Here is a 20017-nt window from a genome sequence, read left to right as displayed (position 1 = left end):
ATATCATTCTTCAACAATACAAAGACTCATCAATATGTATGACGTAACACTTAAATAGGGAAATGAAATTTAAAACAAGCTATTTAACGATCAGTGAGATTCTTCTAGCAAATAGGTAAAATTTTGTTTTATTTGCCTATATGCGACAGGTGATAGTGCTTGATTTTTACTCATACATAATTAAAGAAGAATGATACTGGAAAAGCCTGGAAAATGCTTGTTACCAATGCATAAACTCATCCCTTAGAATACAGTTAAAGCCTAAATTGACCTAAGAAGCGCTGTAATTTTTTTAGAAAATTGGCTTGAAAGTTACCGTGCTTTTCAAATGGCAATGGCTGTCTCCTTACTTGAAATCCGATTTAATTTCAAAACCAAGAGTTTCCCCAATAAGTGGAATACACCGTTGAACAGATCTCGACGAGAGGAATCGGAATATGCCAAATAAATATGTTCGAGCACTGTAAATTTTGGAGAAATTTGAATTTTTATTGTAGGAAGGTCATTTTTTTATTATTGCAAATTGTTGAACAAATTGTCTATAGGTCAATTGTTTAAGGCATCCAACAATTTAAACAATTTTCAATTGTTGCCCAGTATCATTCCACTTTAAAAGGCATGTTTCATTCACCCAAATTTTCACTGTTGAATTTATTGTTGCAATTCAAACAAATTTAATTGTTGGCCTACACAATGGAAATATATTATGTATTTGCAGAAAAATGTGAAAATATATTCGAATTTAACCTGACATTTGCATGCACGTTAACGGACATCATCAACGTTTTCATTTTTAGTTAAAACATGAGATCCATTAAATTTATATTTTTCTCGGTATAAATTCATGATGGGCAATAATAAATCGTCAGAATCAATGAAATAAAAAAATTTCAAATATAACCAAATTTAAATAATAAAAAAATAAATGCAGTGCCAAATATTTATTTATTTGATTTCAAATGATCTTGTCACGATATTTCCAATTGATATGTGCCAATTAAAAGGTATGTTCGCTTAATTTCCTAATTAGGAAATTTTAACATCAAACTTGGAAATAATATAGCTCTTTTAATAATTTTCAAGCACATTATAAATAAAGATAGGAATGATTTTTCAGTAAGGATCCACTTTACATCAATGAACTTCAACCTTCACAATAATACCAAACTATAATTGAATATTTATATGATTAATCTGAATTAACAGAGAAGATGGGGCTTGAGCACCAAAGACAGCAGCTGCAAATTTAATTTAATTCCTCTTATTATAATTTCAACTTTGCAGGGTGTGTAAATCAGCGTCCGTTTTTTCCACCTCATTAATTTCTGGCGTACGCACTAGTTTGTACAGTTTTGGCACTCCTCGCTTTTCAAACTGGCTGCAAAAGCTGAAAAGGCACTTAATTTCGGCACGCACAGACAATCGCTGTTTTTGTTGGCATCGCGCGCATGAAGCTCCAGATAATTGATTTCGAATCAATAACTGCTTTATTTCGCAGCATTGTGAGGATTTTTACAACAAATAGAGCGCGCCCCTAAGCGTCCGTTTGCGCAGTAAATCAAACACTTTCCGCGCCAGCGAATCCCTTTGTGTCCTACACAGCGGGAGGGGGTCAGCGACTAGACATTTTTCCATTTTTGTACCACTTCTCCTTTCGATTTTATTCGACTGTATCCCCTTCGCTCCGATTTTAACTCTGCGCCTTTTGTCCACCAGCCGAAAACACAAACTATATAGCTCCTTTCTGTTTGCACCAAAACAAGTCTCGCAAAAGTAGAAATTAATTCCGATCGGGGCGGGGGCTTTCTCCTCTTTCATTCTGCGTTGAGCCCCGCGGAGAAAACTTGACCCTGGGTCAGCCGTGGACGGACGCTAGGCCACATGGGTGAGCTTTTGTTTAATCCGCGGTGCGAGCAAGATTTCACGAATCAAAGAAGCGTGAATATCGGCTTGACAGGTAATTCGGAAAAAGGACACAAGAAATTTTATTGTTACCCTTTTCTGTGCAGAGGAAATAGGGAGTGGAAATAAATTTCAAATTTAAATTATTGCTGAGAACACTCCTCCAAAAAAGGATAACTGACGGTCGGTCATAAAGGTTATCAGTAAGCTTCGGAGGTGAGTTTGTATGAGAAAAGGTCAAAGCAATTCTATTCGACACAACAGAAAGGAGCGTTACTTGTTATTTGAACGGGAGAATATAAAAAGTGAAGCAAAAGAGCACCCGCGCGTTCTTTATTTTTTTTGGCACGCGATCCATGTTGGCAAATTGAACAGCAGAAAGGGAAATAGATCGGTATGGTGGCAGTTGGGATTAATTTTTCCGCGCTAGCTGTGCGAGCGCGGCGGCACAATGCGGATGATTTAATCGCGTTCACGACAAGACTCATAAATCTGTCAAGAGGCAGCGTGAAATTGCATTCGGATCGATTTATGACCTTTGGTGGCTGCGTGACCGATGTAAAAAGCAAATAATGACCAGTCCGGCGATTATCGACACTTAAATAGTCAGCTTATGCAAATGGGAATTAAATATTTTCATTATCGCCGGCGGACGAAAGGTGCAGACAATGCAGCGCGCGAGAATCTGAACGCGCGCAGATGCCTAATCAAACTGGTTTCGCCCGGATTTTACGTATTCCACGAGAGGCTTTCATTATTGGTATTCATATTTCATAATTCCCTGACACTCCCATTGTCCGCTGCTCCGTCCGTCCTCCGCGTGTTGTGCCTCCCGCTCTCTCTGCTGCGTTTGTTTTCGCCCTGCTGCTCTTCAGCTCGAGAGCGGCTTGCGAGCAGCGCGTAAAAAACCGTGCGTTCAACTCGCCCGCTGCTCTCTGTTGATGTGAATGTCTTCTCTGCGTTTAATCCGTTGAGCGCTTTGTTTGGACCATTAAATAAACAAGAAAAAGGAAAATTTATTCACAGCCAAAAAAAACTGCTGGTTTTTTCGAAGTCCCATTCTTTTCTTTTAGCTGTTATGAGCATATTTAATGGAGCTTGCTTTATAAACTACAAAAAATTAAATATTTGTAATAAAAATTTTTACAATAAGCAGCAAAATATTGCACTTTTGGTCAGCAATCCAGAATGGCAAAGATTTTAAGTAAAATTTATCGCAATATATTTTTGTTAAATTTTAAATTTTGAGCTTCAAACCTTAATTTGGGCCTGGCATAGCGAAACAATTATTCCTGCGGCACTTTTCTTTTAAAACCATATATATGACTGTATCAACTCTGTCTTTCTTGCAATGTAGATAAAATAATTTTTAATATTTCTTCTTGTGGCATGATATTTTATTATTAAATTCCTCTATATTATAATTCTTTTCTAGTTTTGTTTTTAATTAGAATAAAAACTTCGTGAATAACCCATCGCTTTTCCCATTCGGTGAGGTAAGTTTTGTGCCCAATTGATATTTTTTCTTTCTTTAGAATTTGGGGAATCATTCGGTATTGTTATTGTTATCCTACCGATTCCGTATTAATACATTTTTAACCTAAATTCTTCTGCAGGTTGTTGTTATATTAATTTCATTCTATATTTATGAGACCAGATAAGCTGGCCTTGATGCTGTTCAGAAGAATTTTAAAATTTCTGCCTTTCCTAATTAAAAATAAATAAATAAATATGAACGATGTATCTTGCATATTAAAAATTATTCTAAAAAAAACATCTTTCAAATAATATCAGACCAAAAATCCCTAGATAGGACATGTGATTGAGAAAACTCATTTCATTTTGTTTGCAGATGATCAGTTCTGATAACGGCAGATCCAAAATTAAGCCGCTATATGACGCAGATCTGACGTACAGAGCGGAGTTCAATTATTCCTTTTGCAGCTTTGGAGATAAAGAGTAATAGCACGTTGCTCTCTCCATATTATTACAATAATGATACGGTCTCTGGTGTGGGGCATGAAATTCATATTTCGCTGCCGTTTTTGCAGGGCAGATGTTTGGCATTGATATTATTGTGAATATAATATACTCACTCAGAGAGGATTATGGGTCATATAATTTAGACAATCGCGGCTTGGCAAAAAAAAATCAGAATGAGAGAGACGATAATGACGCCGAGAGCGCGGCCACCTTTGTTCCCGACGCTCTTGATTTGTTTTCCGACCACCAACCCCCGGGGGGTGGGCTTGACAGACACTCCGGCTCTCTGCCCCTCGCCGCCACCGGGGTTGTTTTATTAACGCGTGTAATGAGCAGTTCTCGAATGTAGTATGGAACTAGAATTACCAGGTGATTGTAGGTTCTGTGACGACGAATATGCAACCGGCACATCTCTCACGACAGACGAGTTGCATAATATTATTAATTTTATAACAAAGTGGAGATTCATAAAATAATATTTTTTGTTGGAGAGGCTGTGTTTTTGTTCATATTGGAAGGATCAAATATTATTTCCTCTATATTCGCTTGGGGACAATTGTTGAAACAAGTTTCGTTAGATTTTTTAAGCGCAATTAAAGATTCAACATATGAGACGGTACCAGTCATCAACGACCTTTCAATAAATTTCAAATCTGAAAGTTAATTTTAAAATGATAGTTTAAAATATATAGATATTATTGAAGTACAGTTAATAATCTAATAATTTACTTAATACATAATTCCTACTTTATTTCAATTTTAATTAAAAATTTGGCAATGTTTTAAAATAATAATAAAAAATAAATTATTTTAAATTAAAAGTGAGTCTTTTTAAATTAAAATTCTATTCTCAATTTTTAAAAGTTTGTTAACTATTATATTATACGTTTTCCTGTTTAATGTGCAACAGCGACATCATGTGGTAAAGCCGCAAACTTTGTTACTGGTCCAAGATACATGGTATTGAGGAGGTGCACCACATAGATAACCATTTATTTATAACGATGTAACAATAAGAATAAGAGCATAAAATTTGTTTGAATTATGATCTCATACAATGCCTATTATTTATTCAAAACTTAACTAATCTTTAATTTAGTTCGTAATTAATTTTTTTGATATTTTAATGAAACCAAAACATGCTTACTCGTGTTTCAATTTTTCTTTATTGTTTGTCCATCAGCTAAAATATAATCATAAATATATTATTTCAACAAGACAATGCCTTATTACATATTCAACACTTTGATTATTTTTATGAAATTAAAGTGACTACACTGACTATCCCTCTTGTCTTCTTTTCATGTTTACAATAGCTCGTAATGATAATCTTACACACGAAAAAGAACAATGAGTGAATACAAGAAGGCTTATTTTCATCTTTTTCAAAAGTGGAAGAGTGCATGCAATGAAATGGATTCAATTCACTGGGGATACACGTACATATATTTTAATTGTTTCTTTTCTCTCGGTAGGAATTACACGCGTACATTATAATACGATATATATTATATTTTATCATTATTTAAATTACTCCCCTAGATGATAAGACAGCCTCTTTGAAAGCAACTCTTCGTGGTTTCGAACGATCCACGGAAGAAAACCAACTAAATCAACCGTGAAATATGGTGGAGCAAGAGAAAGGTGGAAAAAAAAACAACTCGCTTTAGCGGAGATGCGTGAAATTGAAGTCCTATGTGCTTTCGGAGCTTTTTTGTACGGGGAAAATACACAACATATGTCAACGTGGAAAAGGAAAATCATGATGCTCAGACATAATCCTGACTCCTATAGAGGTTGTCATCGCTGCGTTAATACACGGAACCTGAGATAACAACTCCGAAAAGCCTCTCGCGCTCAAATCATGCTGAATAATGCTTGGAAATCATTACAAAACACATTCTTTCATCCAGTCCTAGGAGAATTATTGCGGCCTAGGTTTGCGTTTTATTTTAATTACATTTTGTTGGGATATGCTGCAAGTCTGAAAGGGATTTGAACCGGATCCAGTTAGCAAGTCTCCTGTTTAAATTGCTATCGAAAAAACCCAAGCAGAACTGATCCATTCGGTAATGTAAATTTAAAAAAAAAATATCCTAAAAGATTGTATTATTAGTCTCCAAGACTCATTGTGTTTCAAACTAAATTTTTATATTTGATTGTGAGACTTGACCAAGCTTGACCGGTGACCACCCCTCCTTTGACTAGACTGGGTCTTGAGTTACTCATATGCAAACGGCACAGCTATAATTTTTACAAGAGCGATTTTTCGTCCTAGATTACGTACTTAACGAGTTCTTTATTATCCCACACACCGATTCTGCTTTCACATTAATTATTATCTCTTGCTTCGTTATTGACAGACAATTACAGGCGCGCGCATACTTGTAAAGCAATTATTTATTACAAGACTCGGATGTTCGCAGCGCAGCACGCTTTGCATGTCAATTCCTAAGGGTATACTCACAGGTTTGGAGCTAATCGCTTTAAAAGTCGGTTATAACGCAATAATACAACAGCTATATACTGCCGCACTCTCGATAATTGTTTAATTAGAGAAGTAATTCGGTTAAAATTGACATGGTGCTATGGTGAAACGAGCGAAATGAGATCTGCGCCTCTGGAGTTTGAAAACGAAACCGCCCTTTGAGGACACGGCGGTTAGGCATTTTCTCATTGAAATGATATTCGAGTACGCGCCTCCAAATGGAAGTAATGCCGCAGCAGCAGCAGCTTTTGCGGGCGGAATGCCGCCGAGGCTTGAGGAGGTTTAATCACACGAGCGCAGCATCCGCGCCGAAAGCATTCCGGCAAAAAGCATCACACACGATTAGCATTTTATTAGCGATTGATTGAACGGATATTGGATTCGAACGCGTTCGCTCCAGATAATGGGGTGCGAACGTGCACGTGGCAAACGCGGCGGAGCGTCTTTAATTAGAACCAATAGTGCACGGCGGGGCCGGGGCGAGCAAACGCATGGCACACACGTGAAATTACGGGGAAAAAAGAGTCGGTAGCAAATGAGGAGGTGGACGTGAAAGTTAATTAAATGTTTGAATAAATTTAAAGTTTAATCGCACATACTGAGGAGGGCATTCACAAGAAAAATAAATGAAACGAAAAAGGGAATTGGAGTAGCCATAAATTTTTATGATAATGGACTACCATTTGCAGAGGTGTTATAGCGATGTTTACAGCAAGAAAACTTTACGAAAAAGCTGTTTTTTCATTGGGTTTTTCTAATTTCATGTCAATATTGGACAAACAAAAGGAAACATTTTCCAAATATAAGAGGCTTGCAAAATTTAGCAAGCGTCCAAAAAGTAACGTAAATGAGAGTTTTTATATCCAATATTTTTTTGCCGTAATTTAATTTTTAAATTGCAAAATCCTTGCTGAGTTCGCTTTATTTCTGGCTCCCTTGAGAGTTAAGAACGCAACTGCAATTCAGCGTAAAAGGGATTTTAACTCAGTTTAAAAAAAACAATTCAAGGGATCTAAACGCCCTGAAGGGAATACAAAATTTTGAACAAAAAATTCCTTAAATTTTTACTATACTTATCATAATGATTTGTGTTACTTGAGGGGGCTTTCCCTTTTAAGTGCGAGAAAATCAAATTTTATTTTAATAAGAAGTGAAAACTACCCCGATTTGCATAATTCGTGCCGTGTGCCACGCGAAAGCCAAAAAAAGGCATGTAAGTATCACCCGAAGAAAATGCAACACATCGATCGCTCGATTGATTCCTCTCTTGAAAAATACCTCTCTTCTCGTGAAAAAATTTGGATTTTATTGCTTCTCTCTTCGCACGCCTCCAGCTTCAATGAGGAATCCGCCCGCATCAGCGACTTAAGCTTAAAGTTTAGAAGATGAGGAGGTAACTTCATTTTCTTTTCTGGCTCTCTGCTGTCAGGACTACATCTCTAGGCTTGTTGTGTGTGTGTGTGTGTGTTTGAGTTGGTTGGTTGGTTGATGGTCTAGCAGACGGTGCTCAGCAGCAGCTGCGGTAGCCGGAAGATGCGATGCCACGAGCCTCTCTCGCCCCTCAGCGGCGCGAACATCTTGGCCGGGGTGCTCGGAGGCAGCACGGCCGGCACCATCTTCTTGGCGGCGATCATTCCTCTGCAGGGATGAGCCATTTTGGTTTGGAGTTAACTAAGGCGGGCCTACAGAATACAACCAAACAAAATTCATGCAACAGTGACCTCTAGGATACTCGGTTCGCATGCTCGGTCGCTGGAAATAATTTTCTGGGCCAGCGACTCGGATGTACTACGCTAATTTCGGCTAGGCAATGGAGTCATTGATCACCGCCGTGTCTTGGACCGTTGGGCGTGAAATCAGCACCTCAAAAAGAGACAGATTTTTGCCCCGCCGCTGGAAAGGTGCGAAATCCAGCAAGTGGCGCCGTCCAGCCCGTTGAGCTATTTGAGCATTTCGATTATTCACTTCATTAACCACCTCTGACGTTTGGAGGCCGATAATTGATCCCCGAAATGCTCCAATACCTCTTAACCAACGGGCTGGTTGTCAGTGTGAAAATGACTCCAGAGCCGCGCACGGAATGTATTTCGAAAGAATGAAATTTGAATATGCATGCACCGCACGTAATGTGCATAAAAAAATTTACGTCCTGCATCAATTTTCAATTTTCTCATTGTGCCGTGGGCGGGAGAGCGAAATATGCAAATGCAGCCGCGAGAGTGACGCAACGCCTTTTACGGCTTGTGTACCAAACGGATCTGCATCTCCTCAGGAGAGAAAGATATGAAAAATAACTACTGCTTTTTATCTCGTTTCCTTTTTCTCACTTTCGCGTGTATGAGTACCGCTCCCATTGTCATCGCGCGGTCTTAATGTTTACAAATTTGATTCTCGTACCTGCCGCACACCACAACAATGTGCCATTGTTGATGGTTGGCTGTGTGTATGAAGAGCGAAGCGACCTGCTAGCTTGGAAACAATAACGATATTTTACATGGCTGCATTTTCGCAAACGCTTGCGCACAGCCCAGAGTTGGCTCGTGGGCGAATTCATCCTGGGAGGGGAACGACGGAGTTTTTCATTTGCATTTCAAATTGGGCTAATTGCGTGGAAAATTGCCTCATACATTATAGAAAATGACATCTTTAGCGTCATGTTTGCGCGTTTAGTTTAACACACGAGAGCAAAGCACAACTCGTTATCTTGATTATGAGAACAGAGCTGTGATTTTTAAGATATAAAAAAGAAATTGTTTAAAAAAACACTAAAATGAGTCGGCTAGTTTGTTTAAAGGGTCTTAAAGCATACATTTATAAAATTCTCAGCGTTAATTGTGAGATATTGAATGAAAACTATGATTAAGAAGTGATCGAAAGCACCAATTATATTTCAATCAGTCTGGCTGAAATTGCGGGTTATTATTTAGCCAATTCCATAGATCAATATTGAGGCGTGCAGCATGAACAGCGCTAAACGCCGCCGGCTTAAATTGCTCGAATGCACGTAAACGGATTATGTTGGCCTAATCTTCCAATAAATCGGCACACTTGTAGCGTCTGGGAAAAACAGCAGACAAAAAGCCATGTTCGCTCTTTCGCAAACGTTATAATTGGCAGACAATTTGAGCAGCCGAGGAGAAAAACAAAACAATGGTCCGCACGCGCACTGCATGAAGACGTATCCTTGACCTTACTCCACGTTGTTTGCCCCGACAGAAAATCCTCAGCAGCGCCAAGAAAGTAATATCATATAAGAATTAAAGTCAGGGCAAATAAACACCACGTGCGTCTGCTCGGGTTCAATAAAATCAGAAAGCCCTGCTGCCAATAAAAACAATAGCCTATTGAATCAGAGTTGTTTGATAGGATCAATCCCTGCGTTGGCACAGCAGCAATGGAACTTTTCAAAGGCAAAGGATTATATCAAAGAACTATAGAGAGATGAGCTCAGTTTAATATTTACATTTTGGCTGCTAGTTTCAATGATTCCTTCACTAGCATGTAGGTCGAGTGCCATGGCCATCCATGAAGTAATTGAGTTAAAAAGAGTTCTGCTTACATACACTAATTCAATGTGAGTATTAAAAAAGAGAGGTTATTTAGAACTTGGAATATGAGAAAAATTGTTTCATGAGCTTAAATCGATAAATTTTGTTTGTTGTGCTCTCGAGTTCATACTTCAATCGGAAATTTTAAAAATCTACTGCAAAAGAATCAGAAAATACGGTTACCCTTGCTGGAAATAGAGTTTTGAGGGTTCGGAACTTCGGAAGGAACAAAAAGGAAGCTTTGAAATATTTTGAGCATATTGAAATACTCAAGATTTGTACTTTTCAAACTTCAAATGGTGATCACTGCCTACTGAAAATCGAGATTGATTTAAATTTGAATTTTTACTGTAGTAAAAGGCGTTCTTTTTATTTTCGCACCTCATAGTTTTAAATGGATCTTAACAGGAGAACGGCTTCATTTTTATAGCTCTAACAAAGTGGTATTTTTTCATGAAAAATTGTAAAAACTCAAGTATAGTGTAGTATAATAAAATTAGGAACGAGTTTAACAGTTAAATGGCAAATTTTTATAAATTTATCGAAAAAAAATGGATTAACTATCATCGATTTTTTGCATTTTGATTATTGTGCGATTCATGAGGTAAATTTCACTATTAAAGATATAAATCCTGAATTTCAGGGAAGAGTATTCGCCGAAAACTTTGGAGCCGATTCAGAACTTCGCGAAGCTTTGCGAATCTCCCTATTTCGGTGGCAGAGTGAACTATTTCGCAGGTACGTACGCTATCTCGGTCGCCGAGTGCAACATCTGCGAGTCGTCTGAGGTGCGACGACCACAAAGCAGATGGGGGCGCCTGAGTCAATGAGACAGCGAGTTGTCGCGTTGATTGAATTCGAAGGAGTGTGCAAACGTTGCCGACGGCGTACGCGTGAGTCCCAGGCAGAGGCGGAATTCACATTATATACGTACAGTAGGTTAGGTATTGATCCTTTCACGGCGCTGCCCAGCTGATAAGCGCTATTTAACTGCGTCACAGCGCGCGCCTTCTCTATTAGGCCATGCTCGCGCTCGCAAATCCAGCCCCACTATTCATCGGGTTCGATCATTTATTTATTTTTTTCTTGCCCCAGTTGGCGAGCTGAAATGCAGCTGATTTAATGTAATTGTCAGTCCGCTGGAGCACAATGTGCCGCGAGAAATAATAGCGCAGCAGTCGAATTGATTCGTTTCATCGGCTCGGCTGACCCCTGTCCACTGCAGAATCGGCTGCGCAATTTTATATCCAATGTGACGCGTTCGCTACCCTTATACCTTTTATGTCTATGTACCGGCGACGCACACGCTGTGCCCACCAACTCTTTTCTTTATTGGATTGAGAAGCCCCGGCAAATTGGTACAAGAAAAACGAGCTGAGCGCCACTTGTTTCGTTTGCATTGAAAATGAAAGTGAATTATGTTCTTCTGAATTGTCAAATTCCCTTTCATCTTATTTAACAAAGGAGACGTGAATGGAATAAGATCCTCGTCGGTTAAAAAATTACTTTAAATTCAAAGTAAAGAATTTTGTCTTGAAAAACTACATATTTTAAATTAAAAGTGGCATTGAATTTCATTTTTGACATTGCCAATCGATTCCTGAGGGCCTAATTAGGATTTACAGCGGTTTTAAAATCATTTTATAGCCAACAGGTTTTAAAGAGCAACTTTTGATCAATTTTAAAAATAACAACTTAGTTGAGCATTCTTTTTTACTTCAGACAATTTTGACCAGATTCATTAAAAAGTTTTTATCCAGCTTCAGATCCAACTTTTCATTTTGGCAAAATTTTAGTTTGGCTCATTGACCCTTTCGATTGCGGCTTTCCTGGGAACTTTTTCCTCACAACTTCTCACAGCCAGAAAAATTGAGCACCAGCCGAAATTTATGGAAATAACGCCTGCGTGCTGTGCAAATCGCGAACCTGAGTTTGCCATTTCGACGAGAGTGATCTCGAGCGTTTGAACGGTGTGTGTGTGTGTGTGTTCGTTGGGGCCCTCAGGCAGGAACGTCGAGAGAGTTTATTTTGTACTCAACTCGCATCATGCAAGAACACTTTTGTGTATAATTGCCGCGCGCGGAGCGAATCTTGCGCGAATGCACGGCACTTTCTAAACGATGAATTGGCTACTCAGCCCTGCTACCGAATTTAATTTAGTGGCGTTGTGCCGCTTACGCCGCAGATATTACAATATGCATGCGAGTGCTAAAATAGACACTCAGCTCACTAACCTCAGCTGACACCGGGAACAACCGAAAGCAGCGTGTGCGGCTAGTCACGACAATCGGCTCCGAGGGAATTAAGCTTAAGTTGTGGGAAAGTTTTTATTATAAATGTTGGTGGTTAAGCTAAATGCGTATAACGGAGAGAGAATTAAGACGATGAGGTTGGCGGTTCTAATTGATCGCCTTTAATTTGATTATGTAACTTTCTGGAATTTCTGCGGGTTCATTCCATGGGGGATTTTATGAGAAAGTAGTGCGGTCCATTGAAAATTGCTGTCTTTATAGAAAGATCTTTAAATGGGATCAATTCTTTGCAGTCAAATAAATAAAAAACGAATTATTGCCCATTTCTTGAAAATATTGCAGTGATTAATTTTTTCTCTCGTTGAGATGTACACAATTTTAATGTGTGGATATTGCGGTTGGATTAATTTTAAGTCTTCATTTTCAAGCGTTTTGATATCGTGAACAAAACAATACATTTTTTACAATTTACCTTGCCTGATTTACTTAACGGATCAAAGCAAAAAATTTTTTTAACGAAACATTTCCTTGTTTTTAACTCTGAAAAAGTTTGCCAATCCTGCACGGCAAGTATTGCCTCCGTCAGCATTGTATATATAGCTTCCATAATTGAATTTCTTTTTGCTATTTGTATTGGCTGGATCGATTAATTGCTTCTGCGTTAGAGCCGCATGCGAAAGCATGTTTGTTTGGTTTTGTGTGAGTGTGCATAAATTATGCGTTCGAGAGAGTGCGGACACACACCTGCGTGATGTAATCTCCATTGAACGAGCAAACACGGCGAGTTGTCAGGCCGCCGCGTTGATGAACAGTTGATCCGAGCAGGGAAACGCCTCACACGGTGCACCGACCCAGTTTCAGGGTTTAAAAAGTTCTTATCGTTTCGGGAAACGAGTGACTGATACGGATTATCTGACTATGTGACATTCGGCTATTTAGGGAGACTAAAATTTCGGTTGTGTATATCATTCGGAAATTTGAATTTTAAATTTAATTAGTTCAGAGATTTTATATATATGGGTAATTTGATTTATATATAATTTTTTGGTCATATCATAGAGTCCTATTATTTTCTCTTGTTTAGAGGTCATAATATCTAGTCCAACCCTTATTTTATCAATTTAATTTTTTTTTTGGCTAGAAATTTGAAACAAACTTGAAAATATTTCATTTCCAAATGGACTTAATGTGCGGCCCTGTTGGCACTCAATTTAAATATTTATAAATATAAACTTCAAGGTGCCTTTGGTTTTCGACCAAAACAGGCTGCATGAATCAACGCAGTAAAATAATAAACATGTTTTGCAAAAACAACCGGCATGACTGAAAGTGCCTCTCCTTCTCAAAAAAAAAATCCCCCATGCCAACGTTTTGGTGATAGAGTGTCAAGTTTATTCAGCGGGTCCCTTGGGACAAATTGCCATAAACTGAGCCTTCTTCCATGGATTCGATTCCCGTCGTACGTGTTGTCATTAATTTCATTCATCAAATATTGACTCGCGCGCGGCGTCGCGCAATAAAACCGTGCCTTCGCATATAAATATTTCAATAACCTAAATTAGCGGACGCAGAGGAGTCCTTGCTTGCGGAAAATGTATGCGTGAATAAACGTCGCCCAAAATAAGGAGGTGCCGCGTGTTTGATCAATATTGCAGGCGACGCGGCTTAAATTCTCTGACGAAAATAGAGCAACTGCTGAGTCGTTTATTTGCGGAGGAAAACGAAGAAATGATTAATTAAACACCTGCTGGAGTCGATTTCTGGGAGTGCGAGGTGATTTTAGCGCGAACACAGATTCGACCAGCCTGCTGCTTTCGCCACTTTTCGGCCCGTCCTTTTATTGGCGGCCGTAAAAGCTGCGCTTTTATTACGCACACGCATTGTGTCTAAATGCTGAACGCGCCTTACTGTATTCATCTGCTGCTGGAGATGAGTATGTCACACACGCATCTACCAGCAATTTTATCTTTATGATTATGGTGTCGGCCAGAGCCGGAGATAAAAGTAATGCACGCTGTCGTAAAATTTGCCGCGGCCCCGTTCGAAAGAAATTTCCGCACAAAATCAACGCTCAGAAAAGTTTTTAATAAAATGGACACGCGACTTTGTCTTCCTCCCCGCTAAAATTATCGGAAATCCCATCACGTGTCTAGTTTGCGGCGGAAACCGATTTTGGCGTCGTAAAATTGCTGTTAAAAGTGTTTGCAAAAAAAGAAGTATTTTATTGCACTCGATCTAATCGCATGCAGCGTCCAATTAAAGTCTCTCAGTATCCCTTTTCTTTTTATTAATTTATTGCACTCGATGCATGAGGCACACAATTCTGTACTCCTCCGCAAAGTCTAGAAATAAACCATTCTGATGCCCAACAACAGGTAAAAATGACGCTCAGCTTTAAAATCTGGGTCAATAGAAAGCATAGATTACAATTTTCCATCAAAAAGTTGAAGAGAAATTATGATTAACAGCCAATTTAAAGCATTCCTGCGTAGATAAGTTATATAACTTTTTAACGACGTCTTATTACAACATTATTTTGCACATTTAGCACACACTGCTCAAGTTGTAAATTGCTAGTTGTTGAGCAAAAATAAACTCAACTATGGCCAACAGGATATTAACGGCAACTTGCGCCGTGAAATGAAAAGATCCCGCCGCTTGTGTGCGCTGCTAACTTCATCACAATTTTATGCAATGTTTGTAAGCATGAATGCTGAGCATGTTGATGATGGGCGAGTTCTGGGTTCTGGCCCGAGATCACCAGCATCATCGCGCACCAGCAGAAAGAAATGTGCCGCGTAATGGTGAGACAGCGCTGCTGTTTTGAAACCCACGACACCGTGAACATTTAATTTTTAAGAAAAGTCAGGAACACACAAACGCGGGGACGACAGAATGGACCTGTTTGCGGCAAAACGAGATTGAGTATTCTCAAAACTATGAGGCTTAAATAAAAAAAAAGGTCGTTTACACCTGTGAGTGCAAGCGTGAAAATGAAATCTCGTAACTATACACAAGGCTGAAAGGAGTGTTTGACCTTGACCCTGGATTCACAAAGGGTTCTTGCTCCATCTTTAAGCTAAAATATAATTCTTGCTTGTCCGGTTCGAAACGGAAACGTAAATTTTGTCAATTACCTCCGAAATATACAGCACTTGACCACATTTGCTAGGCAGATTTCGATTCCTCTCATCGAGATTTATCAAAAATTGTTGGGGAAACTCTTTGTTGCGAAATAAAATAGAATTTCAAGTAGGGAGACAGTCCTCGCCATTCAAAAAGCTTGCTAGCTTTGCAGTTACTTAATTTTAAAATTTACAGGTCACTTTTGACCTTAACTGAAGCCTCAGGGATTATTCTATGTATTGGCAACAACAATTATTCATCCTTTCTCTTATATTATTCATTTCTCCACTATCGTCTCTAATTAACTCATCACTCAAAACATCTACGTTCTGGTAGCAGAAAAATTGCGCATAGCTCAAAGCTCTCAAAGCCCTGTCTACAATATCCTGATTTTTCAAATTGTTTCAATACCATCTTCCAAGGCATTGAGAGAGCGATATGGTATGCGCCTCGTTACAGTTCTCAGGCGTGTTTTAATCGCACGCACTCGCGAACGTGAGATAGATTTGCACGAGAAACGAATACAAAATTACGTGGAAATTGCCAGCAGGTACAACACGGTTGTTCATAAAATTCTTTCATATTTCTTGTGAGAATCGGAAGCATCTGATAAGAGAGGCTTGCAATAATATAACATTCCCACAAAGAGAGTGTATTAACATGCAGGGACATGAGGCAGAAAACACGCGCCCGACCACAAAGCCGTCGCATTTAGAAACAAACTTTTGCTGATAAAACCCAACCGCAGTTTGTTTATATCCTGTCGCGACTCGCGGGTTTTCTGATAAGCAGCCAGTGTTCGGAAATTGGGCCAAAATTGCGCAGTCGTTTCGTCTATTACGCGCCTTTTCCTTTCTTGAACCACCGACGGGGTCATTAGGGCAATCCTCTGCTGCCATTAGGATCGATAATGATAGCTCACAGGCTCATATTCACTTATACTATGCCGTCGCTTGGTTAGCTGGCCAGTGCTATTAAAGAATAGATAGATTTATGTATGCAAATTGCTGCAAGAGATAAAGCCTTTGGCCGCATCCTGCGGATTGAGCCATCCATTCATTGGAACAAATTGACAAAGTGACAGCAGCCACTTTAAAAGGTGATACACACAGCTGTAGAAAAACAAATATTAGGTGTAATAAAATGTGTACAGTCTTGTGGATTGAAAATTAATTGAATTGTTGTTGTATACAATAAGCAATTGGTCAAATTTTTAGTTTTAACATTTTATTTTACAATGTGCGGTATTTAAAAGAGGACCTTGCAACATTTATAATATAAATTTTGATTGCTTTTTTTCCCAAATTACTTTACCATATTTTCTAGGCATATTTCGATTCCTCTCGTCGAGATCTATCCAGCCGTGTATGACACTTATTGGGAAAACAATTTGTTGAGAAATAAAAAAATATTTCAAGTAGGGAGACAGTCCTCAGGATTTTAAAAGCATATTATTTTTGCAGCCTCAAATAATACATACAGTGCTAAACCTAGGTCAATTTTGGATTTAAATGAATCCTCAGGGATCATTTTATGCATTGATAACAAGGATTTCCCGGAGTTTTGCAGCATTAATCCTCTGTTAAATTTAATTGGCGACTTGAAACACTAAAGACATTCCTTATTGGCCAAATAGCTAGTAAATACGAGAAAATAATTTAACGAAGATGATTTATTTCAGATTGATTCGTCTCCCGCCTCCCGCAAATACAATTTCACGAAAATGCGAAGGAGTATCATTCATCTCTCTGACTATATAAATCATTTTTTCTTGCAGGAAGTTTTAAATCAATTTTTCCAGTTTCTGTATTACGTATGAAATTAAATTACACCGTTAGATCCGTCAGCTCATCTTTACAAAGGTCTCAATCTGGCGGTGAGAAAAATAAGGCCCGGAAAGAAACAAAGGCGGCACGCCGAAGAGGCTCGAATATTAATTCAATATGGAAATGTGTCTCATTCTCTCCACGACACGAGCGAGCGGCCGAGGAAAAACAGGCGCAGGGAGGAAATGATGAAAACGGTGCCGACGCGATTTTATCTCACGGGAGTGAGCCGATTTTTATTACGACGTGCCTCTTGTGTGCGCTTCCTAGTATAAAAAGATGAGAGCAAGTCGGGCCACCGCCGCGATTCAAAGGATATTATTTTATCTGCGAGAGCGCGCGAGTCGTGTTGTTTTTATCGGCGGGGGCCATTCAAATAGATGATGATTGATTGCAGAGTCTTGCTGCGCGCGGATCAATGGCCCACTTCAAAGGCCAAAAATGGGGGAATCAAAGGATTTCGCTCTGGAATTTCTGCCCGGCCGAGCAAGCAGCATTCGGAGAAAATCAATTGAATAAACAAACACGCAAGCAAAACGATCATCTGTGAGAGGTGCAGAGAGTCAATACTGCTGCTTAGGCACTTTTGTATTTTCGCTCGAAATCTCGGCGGACACAATCCCGAATGCCGACAACTGGCTTTCTGCAGCAGATGTCAAAGAGTGTATTCACTATTTTTATTGCGCCGCCTTTCAAACACCTGGCCGTCTTAAAAATATGCGATGAGCACAATCAAACTGGCAAAAAATGGACCATTCTAAACGTAGATTTATCTGATCGAGCATACATTTTAAAAACGACCAAACAAAATTACAAAAAAATCCACATCTAATTCTACTGATGAAATTAACTAGTTTTTTTAATTATTAAAACCTTAAACTCTCAAGTGTGCCGGTAAGAAAGATTAATTTGGAGTTGTTGCTCCTGGTGTGCCATTGTTTACCATTTAAGGATGGCAACTCTCTTGAATTCTGCTGCCTAATGCAAGTTTGTAAGTCGACCTAGAAATATTGCAGCCTGCTCCTTCACTCTCTCGACAGCAGTGAGCAAATCGGTAATTAAATCGGTTACGGTCACGGAAGCGCAGGGAAAATGACGAAATTTCGACTCTTACGTGGCGCCGATCTTCTGACAGCAGCTGATTTCGGTCAAGAAAAGTGAGTGCTGCACTCGCTTATCGCTGCGGTGCCGTGCGTGATGCGCGTTTCAATATTTACTCGGGCCGCGCGCGCGGCAGTTCCTGCATCTCGGCTAATTAGAATATTGCATGTCCCGCTCGCACCAGGGCGATAATTAAGAGGGATCCCTGGGCGGGCGAGGAAGGAGGCGGGCGGGCGGCTGGCTATTCTCTGAAAGCTCACTCTTGCCAGTCTTGGCAGACACAAACACACACACACAGCTCACGTCTCCACGGGCCCTGATTCTGCGGCGCTCAATGCGAGAAAAGCGGGGCATTATTTTCCAGCCAAATGAGAGCGAACGTACTTTCTCAAGTGGAACATAAACAGTGCTATTCAGATATTATTCAAATCCTTTTATGTGCATGCATCTGCCGTAATGCCTCGGCCTTGCATTTTCACAATCAATGTTTGTTTGAAAACTGGTCGCCATATACATTACGATCTCCTTAAAGTACATGTACATCGAAAAATTTAATTCATCATGGAGCTAGAAATTTTGAAAAATGAAAAATGCCAGTGAACGACGTGGATTTTCTTTCATTACAGGTTAAACAAAGAGAGTCATTGTGACCTCATCACTGCTCAAGGGTACAAAAGACAAGGATTTGTCAAGCGATTGTTGGGCTGCCTGTTAAATTTTTCTTTGTTGCTCATGCTATTTATACAAAACAAAATTGGCAAGGAACAACAATCAGGGCAACAGAAGAGGTGTCTCTTTTTCCAACAACTTCATTTGACGACTATGGTCAATTTCAAAAATTCCAAGGGCACTCTAAATTTCATAATTTCTAGCTTTAAATATTAAATTCTATTTTTCACGTCCACGTAATTTACTAAGTGACTAAAATGTTTGTTCCTAACTGACCCAGAAACGATGAAACCCTTATTGAAAATCGATGCAAAGGACGATAGTACAAAAAAAAACATATTTCTGTATTGTTTTGGGGACCGTAAATTTACGACTTTAAGTGCATGCTTCAATGGAAGAAACGAATTTATAAAAATAACCAACGCGCACGGAAGAAGAGAAACAAAAATAAATATATAAATAACACGAACTTCGGAAAAGTCCAGGAATAGAAATTTAAATTAAAAAAAGCTGATCGGACACCGTAATGTCCGCTCGGCTTTGACTTTCACCTTTGACGGGTGCGTGGGTGCCTTTGGCGCAGCGACTCAGGTAAATGCCAGTTTGGGCCAACAGCTGATCGCGCTTGATGCCAGTGAGCGACTGAATGTTGTGGTGCTCACTCAAAGGCGCACGGCCCCCAGCCGCCCCTCCGTCTTCTCCTCCTCCGCCGCGGCCGCGGCCGCCGCCGCTGTGCTGCTGCATTCATTAATACCGAAACCAGAGCAACGACTGAAAAGCAAGCGGCCCGGTGCTTTCGCTTTCCGAGTGGAAGTTTGCTCTCGAGTTTGTATTGTTGAAAATGGAAATGTGCCACCACGGAAAGAAAGACTCTTCAGGGCGAAAATCGATTAAAATGCACTCGCTGAGGAAGCTCGGTGGCTGCATGTGGGTGTATTGTGTGCACGGCCTATATTTAGAAAGGAAAATGAGAGACGAGAACAGATCGAGTTGTCAAGGAAACATATAAGATGCAAGAATCAAGAATAGATACTTTTGTTGGGGTTACATAATTTGTTTCCATTTAATCGATAGGGCTGGAACACACTAGAAGTAATTTTCGCTCAATTTTAACTGAATAGA

At 39.4% G+C, this 20017-nt stretch overlaps 1 protein-coding gene and 1 long non-coding RNA gene across 4 annotated transcripts in view; both read right to left on the bottom strand.

The window, feature by feature from the left end:
• The window catches only part of RapGAP1 (Rap GTPase activating protein 1), a 243819-nt gene that overhangs the window by 204123 nt on the left and 19679 nt on the right, over positions 1 to 20017 (bottom strand). The gene's annotated exons all lie outside the window — the stretch shown is intronic.
• LOC135939252 (uncharacterized) lies at positions 5029 to 19906 on the bottom strand. Its single transcript, XR_010574728.1, has 2 exons — positions 19447 to 19906; positions 5029 to 8055 (listed from the first exon to the last, which is right to left on the bottom strand). It is a non-coding gene; the product is annotated as an uncharacterized LOC135939252 (long non-coding RNA).

The sequence above is a fragment of the Cloeon dipterum genome, chromosome 3 (genome assembly GCF_949628265.1).
Source record: "Cloeon dipterum chromosome 3, ieCloDipt1.1, whole genome shotgun sequence".
Lineage (NCBI taxonomy): Eukaryota > Metazoa > Arthropoda > Insecta > Ephemeroptera > Baetidae > Cloeon > Cloeon dipterum.
The sequence above is the reverse complement of the archived record's forward strand: the minus strand, read 5'-3'. Positions and strand labels throughout refer to the sequence as shown.